We start from the raw sequence: 18,442 nt of genomic DNA, 5'->3' as shown, positions 1-18,442 counted from the left end.
ACTAAAATATATGTATAGTTTATGCTTCCAGGCAGCCCTGTTTATGCATTCGGTCTGTTATTGTGTCATTCACGTGTTTTTTCCACCCACTGCAGCATACAACGCAGGGCAGTGATACAGCCCACTTTGGTCATTGGCTAACGTCTCTCTAAGTGACAGCATTCACCCTTTCACAAGGAGCACATCTGCTCACGAAGTAGTTTCCTTAAGTGCTAGGGACTACTATGGCAATGTGTGCCTTTTGAGGCAAAAACATATTTTGGCTTTTAGCAGGTGTTTTATTTTTTAGATTGATGAGATTGACCCAACAATTTTTTGCAAACCCCATAGCATGGAAAAAATCAAAAAGGTGTAAGCCAATGCCAGACCTTTACCAGTGCTTGATCCTTTTGTTTCAAATGCCCTCTATGTGTGCTTTATGAAGGCAGATCTTTGAAACATCTTTTGTGTTTTGATTTTCTTAATCATTTCTCTATTTTAAAACCAAATCAAAAGCCATTCTTCTGTGCCTATAATTTCAACATTTCCTACAACATCTGGTGCGCGATTATCCATGTCACACCAGACAATCCAGTCCCAATCAACCAATGGCCAGGTTTGCCATACCTCCCTGGAAATGAGGCACAATGTCTGGTGCATGATGATACAAGTCGCACCAGACAATCCAGTCCAACACATACAGTCGCAAGTTCAGTAGTACCACACGAGGTAGAATTGGGCACTACTACGGCTGTGTCCTCCCTCCGAGGGTTGCAACCTGTGAATGGGACACTGCACGCAATGAGCATGCAGTGGGTGTGTCGGATGAGAGATGCTGCATGAACAACAAAGCGCGCCACGCTGAGTCCTGCATTTGGTTAATTAGCTCACCACCAATTGTATTGTAATTATATAGCACTTAATACCCATGACGAGACATCGAAGCGCTTTTTCAGTGAGTAGCACGCTACTCCGAAACCCATAAAGCATTAGTGTTGAATTAATATAGTGAAAAATGAAAGTAATTTGAGTGGTGGATAGAGGTTAGTCAGTTATTTGGATTCAGAAGGATAGCAGAGGAATAGAAGAGGGAAAATGGTTTGCATTTATATAGCGCTTGTTACCCCTGATGGGTTGTTGAAGTGTTTATCTGATAGACTACTAGCCGCAGATTCCTTAACGTAGAATTATCCCCAGGCGTGAGACTGGACCCGGAAAATCTTTGCCACAGCATTTCTGCACGCCGGGGGCGTTACCACGCAACCCCACCCTGACGTCTGCGGACGTGACGTCGGCGAGGTCACATATGTCCCACCCTGGCACGCTTTCGTCAGTTTCCTTCTTTTCCGGATCGTGTCCCTGACCTGTTTTCAGGCCTTCTTTTCTCGCTTTGCGTGTGGAACAGTGTGCGAATGCCTTCGGGCTTTAAGGCGTGCTCGTCTTGCATGCGTCCGATGTCGGTGATGGACCCTCATCCCATTTGCATGTGGTGTTTGGGCGAGCACCATGATTCTACGGACTGCATCTGTAGTATAAGTCCCGGTGGGAGCGCCGGATGAAGCTCCTTTCAACCCGGTTGTCCAGATCGGTGTCGTCTCCACGTCCGTCCCCCGCGGAAGGGTCCAAGAATCTCCGCTTCCGACATCGCCCGTAAACGAGGCCCCTATGGCGTCACTCACCCGTCGGTAAGTCTTATAGCTTGTCCCCGTGGCCTGTTCCCCGCTCTGCGGAGGGCGCGGGTTCTCCACGGGACGTGCGGCCTCATTTGTCACCACCCTACCTGCCGTTCCCCGGCGTCGGGGCGACCAGGGCCCAAATGAAGACCTATGCTGCGGCTCTACAGGCTTCCTTGGCCCCTCCTCCTCTTCCTGGGACGTCCGTGGATCCCTTGCCTTCCGCGACGTCGCCAGCAGCTCCAGGTTCGGCTTCAGATTCTGAAGGTGTGGTGTCGTCGGGGTGTGGCCCTACGGGGTTCCCCTCTTCGGCCCACGGCGCCTCTGCCTCGCCGCAAACCCGCGAGTGGTGTCGCGGGAGGTCGCCGGGTCTTCTGGGCAGGCGGCAGCCTTGCCAGAAGCCGAGCTGACGTCGATCAGGTGCCGAAGGCTGTTGGCCCTGGCCGTGCCGCGGGTGCTGGGTAGGTGCCGGGCGCGTCCCCTGGTCACTCTGGTCCTTCCACTCTGGCGGCTGCCTCGTCGAGGTCGAGTCGGCGCCATTTCCAAGGCTTCTGGCATTTTGCACATGGGCGACCCCGCCACCCCATTCCCTACGGACCATTTGCTTGAGGTTCTCCATCAGGGCTCTGGTGGACGGGAGCTGCTTCTTCCCTTCGAAGCTTCGCTCCATAATTCTCTTCTGGGGGCGTCCCGCCACGGGGGATCCGGTTCCCCAGCCGCTCCTCCACCGTCCTGCTCTGCACGATCCTGTCTGCCTTTCTTTCCACCCTTCTACCCAGGGCCCTCTTCTGCAGACTACATTTCCTTCCTTACCTTTGGTGCTGTTTCCTCCATCACGGGAGGGCCGGTGGTTGGATTCCTGGGGGCGTAACCTCTTCTCTTCCTGTAGTGCTGCTTTGCGAGTGCTCAACACGCTTTGTGTGTTGGCCAGGGCTACTTCCAGCTTATGGGATTCCGTGGAGTCCCTTCTGTCTTCTGCCTCTCAAGTAGGTGTCTGCGCTGATCTGCGGCACCATGTGATGCATGGCCGGGAGTTGGCAGAGTTTATTCTTCGTTCGGCCCTGGATGTTTCTGATGCTCTTGGCCACACTATGGCAAGTTCAGTAGCTCTCCGTCGTCATGCTTGGTTGAGGGAATAGCTTTTTCCCTGAGAATATTAGGGAGCGTCTGGTTGACCTGCCGTTTGATGGGGTGCTTTTGTTCAACACCCATGCGGATGCAGCCATTCAGCGGCTCCTTGCGGGGCTCCGTCCTCCTCCTCCTCCTCTCCCTTCGTAAACTTGGCTTGTCTGTCCACTGCTGCTTTCTGGGCGGTGTTATCCCACCCTTTTTTCAGGGGTCTAGTGGTTCGGTTGGACTGTCTGTTTTTTCTGTGTGGGTTGGCGTGCCTTCAGGGTACTTAGGTCGACCCCTTTGTGCTGTTGGCTGCTGGTACAGCCCCTTGGTTTTTGAGGTTTTTTGGTTGTTGGTACACCTGTATGTGTCCTCAGGTTGGGCCTTCTGTATGTTTTTTGTTTCGCTGATTGGCAAGCCATCTGCGGTTCTATCTGCAAGTCCTTTAGGTTCTTGTCCTCTGCTGCGGGCCTTTTTCCTAAGAGGTTTTCCCATGTTTCTTGGGACGTATCATGCCCTGCCTTTATGTTCTGGTCCACTGCTGCGGGATTTTTCACTAAGAGGTGTTCCTATGTTTTCTTGGGACGTATCATACCCTATGTGGGGTACTTGTAGCTATTGCATAGCTCTGTCCTGTGCTGGAAAGGTGTGGTTGCACTTTTTCAGGTTCCCTGCCTTTCTTGGCATTACGGTATACCGCTGGTGCGGTCTCTTGTGTCTTGTCCGGGCGCAGCTTGTGCTGCTCCGGGTTATGTCATTCTCGGTCTTCTCTACATCGCTCGACCAGCCTGGCATGCTACCTCAGATGGCGTGTTGTGGCGTTTCCGCCTTCCTGTCCAGCGTTTCGGCCTGGTCCTCTGTCTGGTGTTCCAGGGGGGCTGGGTTTCTCCTGGCTTTCCTGTGTTCTGGTTGACGGCTTGGGTCCGTCCTCTGTGTCTTTAACTTTTTCTCTTCTGGCTGGTCCCACTTCTCTTCGTGGGTCGGTGTGTCTCTATTGAACGATCCTCCTTTGGGGATTGTTCTGCATTTCCCTGGCCTCTGCCCTCGGCCTGCGCCTAGCTTGTTCTGGGTGCACTGCTCCATGGTACTGTCTGCTGCCGGCTGCGCACGCCTGCTTGTTCTGGTCCACCGCAATGGCCCTTATTGTGTTCCCTTATGCCCCTGCCTCTTGTTCTGCTGGTGTTTTGCACACCTGTGCCCTCTTTTTCTTATGCCTGCGTTTCTTGGCTGTGGGGCCGTTCCTGCATTGCCTGCTTCCTTGTGGCTAATACCTGTTCGGTTGACCTCTGTCGCTGTGTGTTTTCCTACGGCAGGCTCTGCCTCCAGTGTTACCTCTTCTCCCTGGAGTTGGGGTCATTCTTTCTCCTCCTGGGTGCTCCTCTGCAGCTGTCTGTCCCTACGAGGGTTTGTGGCCGTTGTGCCTTGAATGGGCTTGGGGTCTCCTAGTCTTCCCTTCCCTTCGTTCTTGCTTACTTCTACTTGGTGGGGGCTGGGCCACCCTTCTTGTCCCCGTGGCACGTCCCCTGCTGGGGCCCTGTGTTTCTTCCTACTGGGGAGGTTCTCTCGCAGGCCCTCCTCCCCTCTGGGTATGGCTAGGGTATCTATTCTACGTTAAGGAATCTGTGGTTAGTAGTCTCTATCAGATGTACAAGTTACTTACCTTCGGTAATGATGTATCTGGAAGAGACTATTCTAGCCGCAGATTTTTTCATGACCCTCCCTTCCACCCCGTTCTGCGAGGACCCTTCAGCTTGGTCTTCTGCACTCGCCTCCTTCGGGTGGCATTTGTCTTCTGCCGGTGCTCTCTTTCTCTTCCCCCCTGGCGGGGTGCTTTGTTCTGTTTAATTGTTCCCCTCCTTCTTTTCTGGTGATTGGACGGTATGTTCATGTGTACTTTTGCATCCCTGCACCCTGGTTCTTCCAGTGAGAGGCCTATTCATACTCTCCTACGCAACCCTCTGGTTTGGGGTCTCTTGGCTGTGCCCCAGCCCTTAGCTCTTTACAGGGGATATGACTCTCCTTGACGGTGTTGTCTGGAGGTGCCTTGTTGCCCTTCACTATTATAATTGTGGTTGCAGCCTTTCTGTCGTCTGCCAAGTCATTTTTAACATGTTTTTTCTGCCTCCCGGGAGGTTATAGCCTTTGCTTTGCAGGGTTGCTTCTCAGAGCGGTGCTCTGCTCTTTCCTTTCCCTGACTTTCAGTAACGCAGTGCTTGGCACTGTCCCTAATGGTGCTGTTCCTCACCATTCGCTTCTTCCCTTTTTTGTTTCACTGATTTTTTCGCATACTGTTGCCATACTCGCACAGTTTTTGTTGGTGATGGCTCCGCGTTGTGGCGCGGAAGTTCTCTGAAGAAAACTGAGGTCAGCGTGGGACTTATGTGACCTTGCTGACGTCACGTCCGCGGACGTCGTCAGGGTGGGGTCGCGTGGTACCGTCCCCGGTGCGCAGAGATGCTGTGGCAAAGATTTTCTGGGTCCAGTCTCACGCCTGGGGATAATTCTACGTTAAGGAATCTGAGGCTAGAATCGTCTCTACTAGATACATCGTTACCGAAGGTAAGTGATTTGTACTTTTGGCGAGTAGCATGCTACTCCGGAACCCATAAAGGATTTGTGGTGAATTAGTATAGTGAAATATGAAAGTAATTTGAGTGGTGGATATTAGTCAGTTATTTGGATTGAGAAGGATAGCGGAAGGATAGAAGAGGGAAAAAGGTTTGCAATTATATAGCGCCTGTTACCTCTGATGGGGTGTCGAAGAGCTTTTTTGTCGAGTAGCAGGCTACTCCGGAATCCATAAAGGATTGGTGTTGAAAATTAGTATAGTGAAATATGAAAATGATTTGAGTGGTGGATATGTTATTCAGTTATTTGGATAGAGAAGGCTAGTGGAGGGATATAAGAGGGACAAATGTTTGCATTTATATAGTGCTCGCTACCCCTGATGAGGTGTTGAAGCGCTTTTTCGGCGAATAGCACACTACTCTGGAACCCATAAAGGATTAGTGGTATATTAGTGTAGTGAAATACGAAATTTGCGAAGTGGACATGTTAGTCTGTTATTTTGATTGAAAAGGATAGTGACGGATAGGAGAATGAAGGATTTAGACTTTTTTCTTTTTGTTTTGGAGGTCATAGCAGTAGGAGGAGGCTTGTGATTAGTATAAAGGGATGTGGAGGGGAAGAGTCAGAGCAATGAGACACTTGTACGTGCTGGGGCCCTACGATGCAGGGGCCAATACTCCTTCAATGCGGGCAGGGTTTGGGGGGCTCCATACAAGCAATCCAGTCTCCACGCTCACACCGCACTGCAATCGGGATCCTCCAGATGAAGTAGGCGCTTGAGAGGGCACCGCTGTCCAGGTGGAACATATAGACAGGGTAGGTCCCTCACAGGAGGTCTTTGATGTCCCTGAAACCTCCACTAAGAACAGGGGGAAAGACAACAAGCCCTTGGAGAGCACAATTCAGGGCACCACACAGCAGCAGGTAGTCGGCCCAGACCCACCACTATTCAGGCAGGGTGCACTGTCCATTCCAATTGCAGTCTCCTTGTGCACAACAGATTCCTCTGGCAATGTGCACCACGCAGTCCAGGATGTCTGGTCCCATGCCCCTACAAGCGTATCTTTGCCCGGCCAATGAACGGCACCAGTAGTTGTGCTTTTGAAGTAGGGGGTGGTTCAGAGGGATCCCTCCGATTCACATGTCTCCTCTAAATTTCAGTTCTGTCATCCATGAGGTATTGGCATGCAGATCTTAATCTTTAGTGGAGCCATGATCTGGCTTCCCAGAGACCATATGTCAAAACCCCTTCCTCCAGTCTATCCAGCCAGGTCCTCAAATGGCAAAGGTCTGTCATTCTAGTTGCATGCCCAATGTTTATGGCTGTCTCTGGGGAATGCGTAGATGTGCTCCCTATTTTTAGAAGGGTCATTTTTAAACTATTAATGACAAATCCATCTTTACCACAGGAGGGGGTTTGTCATTGTGAATCCAAGGAAAGTAACCAACATGAGGCTGCTCCACTGTAAGCCACACTGCAGCTTACAGTAATCCTATCCAGTCCTGCATGTTAACCTCCTAGGTAGTGAAATCACACATGGGAGTTCTTTATTACCTAGGCAAGGAACACATGTGCCTGCCCTGCCTTACATCTATCACTTGCTCCAACCCCCCCCCCCCCCCTCCTCCTCCGGGTTCACCCTAGGGGTGCTCTAGTTGATAGTGAAAGGCCCCATCAGCATTTGGCCGATGATTTAGAAAGGCCAACTTGATCATAAGTGCAAATGTTCACTCACAGTCCTGCAATGGCAGGGTTGGGAGATGTTTAAATACATCAGGTAAACATCACTTCCTAACGTGTAAGAAGGGCGTGCACACTTTCACACTGCATTACAGTGGGAGAGTGCCCAGAGTCCGAAGGGCACAAAAAGAGAACCTGCAAAACCCATGAGGAAAAAGCAAAATGTTTAGGTAAACACTCTCATGAGTATCAGGTTTAACATGTGTCCCACCCAGCCAAAAGTGTAGAGGGGGGGGATTCTGCCCAGCTTCTTTAAGACCGAAAAACCTAGCTAGACTGTCTGCATTGGAGTGATCTACCCCTGGTCTGGCCTCTACCCTTATGTCCATCCACTGTAATGAAGTGGGTCACCTCAACAACTTTGGATTCTCGCCCCTCATCTGCATTAGTCACCCGAAGAGTCTGTGATCTGTTTGAACCAAGAAGTGAGTGGCAAACAAATATGGCCTCAACTTCTTCAGGGCCTAGACTACCCCTAAAGCTTCTCTTTCGAAAACATTCCACCTTTGTTCCTGAGGAAGTAACCTCTGGGAGATGAAGGCTACTGGACTGTCAAGGCCATTCTCGTTCAACTGAGACAGTAAAGCCCGATACCATGTTCGGAGGCATCGGTCTGAACAATGAATTCCCAAGAGAATTCTGGGGCCTGCAGCACAGAACCTGTGCACATGGCCTGTTTGAGGAAGTCAAACGCATTTTGGCTGGCCTCAGTCCATAGTACATTTCTGGGCTGCTTCTTGGAAGTCAGCTCCATCAAGGGGGTCACAAGGGTGCCATATCCCTTGATGAACCTCCAGTAGTACCCGGTGAGGCCCAAGAAGGCTCTGATGCCCATTTGTGTTTTGGGGGACTCCCAGGCCAGGATGGCTTTAACCTTGGCCTGGAGGGGTTGCACCTTACCCCGGCCCACCATGTGTCCAAGTACACCACTGATCCTTGCCCTATCTGGTACTTGCTGACCTTGATAATAAAGCCTGCTTGCTACAGGGCCTGAAGTACTTCCTTGAGGCGAAAGAGATGATCCTCCCAACTGGTACTGAAGACGGCAATGTTGTCTAGATAAGCAGCTAGGAAGGCCTTCATACTAGCCAGGACCTGGTTCACTAGCCTCTTGAAGGTGGTGGGGGCACTCCTGAGCCCGAAGGGTAGGATCCTGAATTACTAATGCCCTTCTGGATTGGAGATGGCAGTTGATGCTAGACCTCACTTCATCCAACAACCTGTAAGATTTGCTCTTGACAGGAGGTTGTCGCCTGTGTCCACATCATGGGTACATAGATTGGTAGACCCGGAATAAGAGAGAGGGAAACTGCCCCAAAACTCAGTCCTTCTGCTTGTCTGGAGTTAGGGTGAGGGACAGGATTACTCCTTCCACCGACCCATCCATCTCCTTAGAGTCCAAGAGGTCGGGGAGAGGTTCACTCGCCTCTTCCTCCTCTCCATCCATCACCAGTAGCATGGTGACCACTGACTTCTCAAAGAGTGGCTTGAGGTGATTGATGTGTAGTACTCAGAGGGGCTGCCTCGGGGTCTTGAAATCCACCAGGTAGGTTGTCTCCACTTTCCTCGCAATCAACTCCTAGGGCTTCTCCCAGAGGGCCCTTGGCTCTACAGCCTCTATTACCCACACATTCTGTTCAATTGTCAACTCCACTGGAGTGGCGTTACTGTCATACCACTCCTTCATGACATACTGGCTGACTTCTAAGTTGTCGGAGAGTTGCTTCCACAACCTGGCCAATTGGCTCTGGAAGGCTAGCATGTACCTTACTACATCCCTGGGAGTTCTCTTGGGAGACTGCTCCCAGCCCTTCTTGACCATACTCCGAGGGGTTGCACCTTACCCCGGCCCACCAGGTGTCCAAGTACACCACTGATACTTGCCCTATCTGGTACTTGCTGACCTTGATAACCAAGCCTGCTTGCTACAGGGCCTGAAGTACTTCCTCGAGGTGAAAGAGATGATCCTCCCAACTGTTACTGAAGACGGCAATGTTGCCTAGATAAGCAGCTAGGAAGGCCTTCATACTAGCCTCTGGAAGGTGGTGGGGGCACTCCTGAGCCCGAAGGGTATGATCCTGAATTAGTAATGCCCTTCCGGATTGGAGATGGCAGTTTTCTCCTTGGCTCGCCCGGTGATGGTGATCTGCCAGTACTCGAAGGTGAGGTTGAAGGCACCTAAATAGTGGGCTGCGCCCAACCTGTTGATCAAGTCATCCGCCCGTGGAATTGGGTGGTCATCTGCCTGGGTCACAGAGTTCAGCCCCCTGTAGCCCACACAGAACCTTAGTTCAGGTGTGGTGCCCGCCGGAGTGACTTTTGGTGCCAGAACCACTGGACTGGGCCAGGGGCTGCTCGTGGGTTCTATACCCTCCAATTCTACCATCTTAGACACCTCTGGCTTGGGGCACTATCTTTGGGCCCTACAGAGCTCCTCCCTGGTGGGGCCTCCTTTCACTTTCCAACCAGCAAGCTTGGGCAGGACACCAGGAAAAGCAATTTCCTCTTCCATTGACTCTGCAGCCTCGCCCAGTTCCCCATCCATCTCACCGGACGTACATTCGAGGTGGGTTTTCCCCATTCCTGTCCTCTCCCTCTCTTAGCAGGTGGCTGGGCCACTATTCCAGACTCAAGCCCCTTCTGACTCCCTTCGCTGGTAGCCAGGTACTGTGTGATAGCACAGATCCAGTCAGGTAAACCCAATATCTCCACATGAGCCTGGACCTCCACTTCCTTCCAGATCATGTGCTCCAGGTCATTATCCAATAGACAAGCCCCTGGCATGGCAGCACTCACAGCAACCTTTAACAGGCCCAAAATTTCCCCCCATATAGATGGCACCTAGGACACCGGCCCTCTCTGTTGTCAGCCACCACCACCTGGTGGATGGTTTGGGGAATTACGTGGTCTGGGGAAACCAGCTGGCTCCTTACCATAGTCATGCTGGCCTCTCTATCCCTCAGAGCCTCTACCCCTGCCCATTGATGGTGACCCTTTACCTAAACATTGCTGTAGAATCAGGCACTTGGATCCTGGGAACCATCTCAATGTCAACCAGGGACACTAGGGTAACACAACTAAACTCCAACCTCCCCATTACCTGGGACCACCTCCTCCCCTATTACGTCACTTGCCACCCCCACAGTTTTTCCTCCAGCGAGCTGGGGCACTCGCTTTGGACACTTTAGGATGTCCTTTGTAGTGTCCGTACCCGTAACACTTGTAGCACTTAAGGGTCTTCGGCAGCACACTCTTGTCCAGGTAAGTTTTCTTCTGGGGACTAGATCAGGAATTAGAGCCAGACCCTTGTCCCTGTGCATGTTTTTGAAGGCTGACAGAAGACTCCTCCTTTTTTTATCAAACCCCTCCTTTTTTGGTGGGTACCCTGCCCCCCACCCTTTTGGGAGTCTGGCAAGCTCTAACCTTAACTTCATTTCTTCCCTCTTGTCCTCCAGCTCTTTGGACAGGCTCTTTGAGGTTATACTGCTGCAGGTTCTAGAGTGGGCCACCAGGCTTGGGAGAAGAGGGTCCTCCCCGTCCACAGGCTGTCTCAGGACCCCTCTGGTCTGCTCAGAGTCCTCCGCCCAATCGGGATGCCCCCACCCCCATCCACCTACCCCCACAGGATGGATCTCTGCCCAGGCTCGCAAGGCTTCCTGTAGCTCCTTTTGGCTTTTCCCCTCGCAAACCAACCCTTTGCCTGGCAGAGCTCCTTGAGCTATGCCACCATTTAGGTTTCCAGATAAGCCAGCTCAAACTCTACCTCATCTAGGCCCACAAACATGTAAGCAACTTAGTGGGAGTAGAAATGGAGACCTATGAGGAACAAAAAAAAATCACCACTCACCAGCTATCCCTCTGTCCCTTTTAGGGACACCTTAGGAACTAAAGCAACACTGTCCCTATGTGAAGTAGTAGCACACAACTAGTTACTGTGCGATGCTGTGCAAATGCAAGTCCTACCTACACCGCTGATCAACAAATGTTGAAACTGGTACTTTCTGGTTGACAGAGGTGATGCCCAAGCCAAACATAATCTACCACTCCTGTCAGGGTTCGGTGATTACACTCACTGTATAACCTGCAATCTCCCTTGGGTAACTTGGCACTGAGCAGTCAGGCTTATCACAGAGGCAATGCGTAAAGCATTTGCACAGCATTCTCACACAGTAAAGACTCTGAGCATCACATAAGAGACTCCACTTGTGGTGTATGTAAATAAAGATTGTGTTCAACACAGATTAATTATCACAACATGAACATCATGTATTTTGGCATACATCACACTAATATTACTAGCAGTACTAGGCCCAAACAGTGTTAAAATGATATCAGTGATATGCAAACTTGGGAAGCATCCTATGTTCGAGGCATATGAGCTGTAGATCATATGCTCTGCATAGATCGCCATCTAGTGTTTGGTCCGGATGTTTGCACTTTGTTTTTCTTCGAACAAGTCTTTCCCAGTAACGAGGTAGGTGACTCCTTCTTTTGGTGATAGTGCGCATGGACATCGACTCCATTGTTAGATTGGTTTTTTCCGCCATTGGATTCGGATGTGAACAGTTGCACTCCAGTTCAGCACTGTTCTTCGGGCCCCCTTCGACCCGCAATCCACTACCCTCGACAATATTGTTTATGGATCGCTTTTCCCATTCTCCGCGTATTGTTTACACTTAAACCTTCAATCGGAAGATTTGTGGAAGGCCGTTGGGCCTACCCGCGCCGGGGTCAGTAGCAGTTGATTGAACGGACTCCATTCAAGTTCTGTCCAGGGTGTTGCGCTAAGTTTCCGAGTACCGACTTGCACGAAGTTTGCCTATCCCTGGAACACGACGAGAAGGACTGTGACGCATGTCTGTCATTTCGATCGAAGAAGACTCTCCGTGACCGTCGGACTCAACGTTACGAAATGTACCAGCAAAGTGGCTATGCGCCGGATCTCCTCGGAGGTGAGTCTGAACAAAAAGAATCACAAGGGCAGGAAGCCGAAATGGAGGAGCAACACATCTCTGTGTCTGGAGCCGACACGAATGCCGAAGACCTCACACCGGGACAACGGACCGCGAGTAAAGAGACTTCCTTACCCTACCATCTCCCCCATAAAAAGGCTCTGGTCTCTCCTCTGCCTTCGGGCCAATGTCAGCACCGAGAAAAGGTTTCGAGCGCCCCACCTTCGATTTATGCGCCAAAACAGCCTTCCTGCTAGGGTTCTACTCGTCCCCATGCCGGTGCCAACCCGAAACCTTCTACGTCGAAATCCAAACACCTTCTGGTTTCCGTGCCACCGGTGTATAAGGCTAAATCTTCAGAGCCGAAGACTTCGGAGCCGAAACTTTCAATACTAAAACCGGCGTCTAAAGAAAGTACTTCAACTAAAGAACTTCGGAACGATATTCAACCTTCGGATCCGAAACAGGAGATTGTGATTCATCCAGAAACTGGACATATTCATGCCAAACTTCCTCAGGTGAGGAAAATGAGCTTACAAGAAGACTGTCATCAACTATAAAGGTATGCTGTTCCCACAAGGCGGAAAAAGACAAGGAGGGGAAGAGGATGAGGGGATCCTCCTATTCGGAACTAGAGTCCTCACACACCCAGCAAGTTAGGTGTCATGCTTCATCATATGGACTTGCTCCTCGTCGGGCCGGCGCTGCAATGCCCGACGGGCACCCTAAACGGGGCTCTTCATCGGAGATCTTTTGTTCCTCCCGTTTGGTGCGTGGGTGTGAGGGCCCTAAAGAACAGTGTAGATGTGTATGTGAGTGATATTAAAAAAGGTTGGATAGTCCACAAAAACCCTTTATTAGAATGGTAATCCACCTTCTTAAAAACAAGCTGAGTGGCTGTGCGCAGGCTCAGTGGTCCAAAAGAGCTCAGCTCTACTCATGTGAAGTGGTCGACATGTTTCATGCGTAGCGGTCAATACTGATCCATCGCATTTCATCAGGACCTATACTATTCAGAAACTATCTACACGTGGTGGTGTGGTGGACAACGATACTCCTACCTACCACACTCCTTGGAAGCGAGCACACAGTCCCGTCAATCCTAGTGGTAACCTGTACATGAGGGGTGACATGAAGATACATGGTACAGTTATTGGAGAACTAAGTCTAGCATGTTTGGTGCTCCCTCAACCCCTCTACTCTGGTGTCCGTTCCGTGGTCATTCAAGGATACTGGTGTGAACCCTATGAAAAAGGAACAACTTGACAACTGAGTGAGTTAAAAACCTATTAAAACTGCCCCGCTATTAAAATCAGTCAAGAGACCAGGCTTCCAAGTATCAACAAGAGAGTAATGTCGTACCCATTAGCACTATCAAAAATCATTCCAGAGTGTTCCCAAAGCAGGGGATGTCAATTTACACATTGGGACTCACCTAGCTACTAGCTGCTACTCACTCCATACGGCAAGTCAGCGCTGTTGACACCCAAGTGTTGGTGTCCTAATGTGTCCGGAGTAGGAACAAAGTAGAGTTAAGACAAGGACTTGTGCAGAACCGAAGAGGGAAGTTACCCTTTTCCCCAGATCTGTCCTGTACTGCGGCCTGGTATGGTGCCCATGCAAAAAAGGGGGGTGTAGGGGCAGGGGCTCACTGCATCCACGCCTGTCCAAAACCATGTCCCTGGTCAGATGGGAACTCGTTGCTCCCATGGAGGCCACCACAGGCTGCGGTGCCCAAGGGCGTCCACCACCTCAAAGCCCATCATGACAATACAGGAACCTTAGGCCCATCATGACAATACAGGAACCTTAGAGTTCCTGCACCAACCAGCCGGTTGGTGGTGACTGCAACATGGGGACAGTAAGTCCTCTATGATGCATTACTAAGGGGCATAGGCATAGCCATCCTGATGTACAACGGTGGGCAGTATTGCAAGAAACTATTCCTGCTGCTATAGTGCGTGAGCTCAATACCAAGCCACTATATAGAGAAGTGTAGTGCTGGTGCATCTAGCTTCCTACCATGGAGGCCCATGGGATATCATCATTCAAGCCTTCAAGGCTCGCTCACTCGTCCGGTGTTTGAGGTGGTGGACGCCCTTGGGCGCCGCAGCCTGTGGGGGCCTCCATGGGAGCAACGAGTTCCCATCTGACCAGGGGCACGGTTTTGGACAGGCGTGGATGCAGTGAGCCCCGCCCCTACACCCCCCTTTTCTGCATGGGCACCATACCATTCCGTAGTACAGGACAGATCTGGGGAAAAGGGTAACGTCCCTCTTCGGTTCTGCACAAGTCCTTGTCTTAACTCTACGTTTTTCCTACACCGGACACATTAGGACACCGACACTTGGGTGTCAACAGCGCCGACTTGCCGTATGGAGTGAGTAGCAGCTAGTAGCTAGGTGAGTCCCAATGTGTAAATTGACATCCCCTGCTTTGGGAACACTCTAGAATGTTTTTTGATAGTGCTAATGGGTACAGCATTACTCTCTTGTTGATACTTGGAAGCCTGGTCTCTTGACTGATTTTAATAGAGGGTCAGTTTTAATAAGTTTTTAACTCACTCAGTTGTCAAGTAGTTCCTCTCTCATAGGGCTAACACCAGTATCCTTGAATGACCACGGAACGGACACCAGAGTAGAGGGGTTGAGGGAGCACCAAACATGCTAGACTTAGTTCTCCAGTATCTGTACCATGCATCTTCATGTCACCCCCCCCATGTACAGGTTACCACTAGGATTGACGACACTGTGAGCTCGCTTCCAAGGAGTGTGGTAGGTAGGAGTATCGTTGTCCACCACCACATGTAGATAGTTTCTGAATAGTATAGATCCTCACGAAATGCGATGGATCAGTATTGACCGCTACGCATGAAACATCTCGACCACTTCACATGAGTAGAGCTGAGCTCTTTTGACCACTGAGCCTGCGCACAGCCACTCCGCTTGCTTTTAAGAAGGTGGATTGCCATTCTATTAAAGGGTTTTTGTGGACTATCCAACCTTTTTTAATATCACTCACATACACCACATCTACAATGTTCTTTAGGGCCCCCACTTACCAAACGGCAGGTACAAAAGATCTCCGATAAAGAGCTCCGTTTAGGGTGCACGTCGGGCATTGCAGTGCCGGCCCGATGAGGAGCAAGTCCATATGATGAAGCATGACACCTAGCTTGCTGGGTGTGTGAGGACTCTAGTTCCGAATAGGAGGATCCCCTCATCCTCTTCCCCTCCTTATCTTTTTTCGCTTTGTGGGAACAGCATACCTTTATTGTTGATTTGATGACTGTTGTAGGGCACGTATGCTGGACCCTTAATAAAGCCCTGGAGTCCCCCTCTTTTGTTTGAACTTACAAGAAGACTACCACATTCCTCTAAAAAGGAAAAATGTGGCTACTTACCCTTCTCCACCATACATTCCACCTTCTTCACCCTTTGATCCAAATTTACTCATTACACCTACACTTTCTCCACCACCATCACCTGACCACACAAGATACAGGGGATGGGGGGGGATATAGTTGACTACACACCACAGGATACTGACCTATGGGATAATTATAATGCGGACCCTCAACCAGATAATGACCCCGACCTATATCCATCCAGACCTTCTCCTCCAGGTGATAACATTGGATATATTGAGTTTGTTAACAGAGCTGCTCAATATCATGGAGTAGAGCTTCAAAAAAGAGACATTAGAGGAGGATTTTCTGTTTGACACACTAAGTTCACCTCAAAGGGCTACACACACATTACCAATGTTGAAGGGTATGCTTAAACATACTGATGACATCTTTATAGAACCTGTAAGAGCTAGAATCATCTCTCGCAGGGTAGAGAAAAAGTACAAATCTGCACCTAATGACCCTGTAGAGATCAAAGGCCAGTTACCCTTGGACTCTCTCGTAGTTTCCAATGCTAGTAAAAGAGCTAATGCGCAAACAGGGTAAGACCCTCCCCCTGATAAAGAGTCCAAACTAATTGACGCTTCGGGCAAAAGGGTATCGTCACAAGCAGTTAATTATTGGCGCATTGCCAATGCTCAAGCACTATTGGCAAGGTATGATAGAGCTCATTATGATGAGCTTGAAAAGCTCATTGAATTTCTTCCTGATGAGCATAAGTCTAGAGCTAGTGCCCTTATTCAAGAGGGTAAATTAATAACTAATACCTCTATCAGGTGGGCTCTAGATCAGCCAGACACAGCAGCTTGGGCAGCAAATACTGGTGTTCTGCTCCATAGACATGCTTGGTTAAGAAATTCAGGATTCAAGCCTGAGGTACAAGACTCTATTCTTAATCAAACCTTTGACAAAGAACCTCTTTGGTCCTGCTGTCGATACATCACTAGAAAAGATGAAAAAGGATACTGAAGTTGCCAAGTCCATGGGGGCCTTACAATCACCTTTCAACAGAGGATCCTTTTGTCGCTCATTTTACAGGGGCGGCTCCAAAAATGCGTCTACAGACAATCCATCCTCCTCTTACAAGGGCAACAATCAGTCGATAGAGGAAACAACGGCAAGGGAGAGACAGAGGTAACTAAACGCTCACTTCCCCTGCAAACACCAAACAGTGACTTCCTTTCTATACCCCCGACCATTCACATTCCTGTCGGGGGGACGTCTTTCCCAATTTCTACCCATTTCGAATACGATTACATCAGACAAAGGGGTTCTACAATTATCCAATCTGGTTATTTCCTGAAGCATACAAGCACTCCGCCGAACATTCCTACAAGGTCACACCTCATGTCACAAGGACATCTCACCCTTTTAGAGAAAGAGGTTCTCTCTTTATTGCAGAAAGGTGCAATAGAACCAGTCCCTTTACCATACAAGGGAGCAGGGGTGTACTCCCTCTACTTTCTAATTCCCAAAAAGAACGACTCTCTCAGGCCTATATTAGACCTCAGAGAACTAAATCTATATATTCAGTCAGACCATTTCATATGGTAACACTCCAGCAAGTGCCTCACCTTCTTCAGCAAGGCGACTTTCTCTCCACTCTGGATTTAAAGGGCGCTTATTTTCATGTTCTAATACACCCTGTGCACCGCGAATACCTCAGGTTTGTAGTAGCAGGTCAGCACCATCAAGTCCTCACATTCGGAGTAACAACCCCACCCAGGTTTTTCATAAAATACTTGACAGTAGTCGCAGCCCATCTAAGAAGACAACATATTCATGGCTTCCCATACTTAGACAACTGTGCAATTGCTCCACGAGCTAGGATTCACAGTAAATCTGTCCAAATCCCATCTCCAACCACCCACGTCTCAAGCATATCTAGGAGCTAGTAAAAACACACAAAAAGCTCTATCATACCCAGCTCCAGCCAGAGTCCGAAATATACAAACCCTGATGTCTCAGTTTCAGCCTGAACACTCCTTAACAGCTCGAGTGTTCATGCGGTTACTGGGAATGATGGCGTCTTGCATTTTTATAGTCCCCTACACAAGACTTCAAATGCGTCCCCTACAGGAATGCTTAGCACGTCAGAGGAACCAAGCTCACGGTCAGTTATCAGATCTAGTGTTTGTAGACTGCCGCACCCATCGCTCTCTGCAGTGATGGAACACACAAAACCTTTTAAAAAGGGCGGCCCTTTCCTTTAGCGACCCTGTTCTATAGATAATACTGACAGCAGACGCATTACTGACAGGTTGGGGAGTGCATCTCCAAACACACACAATTCAGGGCATTTGGAGCTTACATCAGAAACAGCTTCATATAAATCATCTAGTGCTGTTAGCGATTTTTCTGGCGCTGAAAGCATTTCAAGTTGAGCTAGTACACAAGACTGTCCTAATTCGTACAGACAACATGACAGCCATGTACTACATACAAAAACAGGGAGGGACACACACTCTCCAGCTGTCACAGCTAGCACAGACCATCTGGAAATTGTCCATACATCACAAAATATATCTCCTACCAGAATACCTTCCAGGAGTAGACAATCGGATGGCAGATTTGCTCAGTCGTCAGACACCGCAAATCCACGAATGGGAAATACACCCTCAAGTTCTCCTCCATTCTTCCAAATGTGGGGATTCCCACACATAGACCTGTTCGCCACACATCTAAACGCAAAATGCCCAAACTTCACGTCCAGGTATCCACACCCATTGTCCAAAGGCAATGCATTATGGATGAATTGGTCAGGGATATTTGCTTATGCTTTTCCGTCTCTCTCACTCATTCCATTAGTGGTTTGGAAACTCAAACAAGTGCCCCTGACACTAATCCTAGTTGCTCCCACATGGGCACGTCAACCTTGGTTCACAACCCTATTGGAACTCTCAGTAGTTCCTCACCACAAACTACGTCTTACCCCCTGTCTCCTCGCACAGAACCATCGAGACATAAGACATCCAGACCCTAGTCAACTCAATCTGGCTTGTGAAGT

This window comes from Triturus cristatus, chromosome 2_1 (assembly GCF_964204655.1).
Source record: "Triturus cristatus chromosome 2_1, aTriCri1.1, whole genome shotgun sequence".
Classification (NCBI taxonomy): domain Eukaryota; kingdom Metazoa; phylum Chordata; class Amphibia; order Caudata; family Salamandridae; genus Triturus; species Triturus cristatus.
This window is presented reverse-complemented; position numbering follows the sequence as displayed.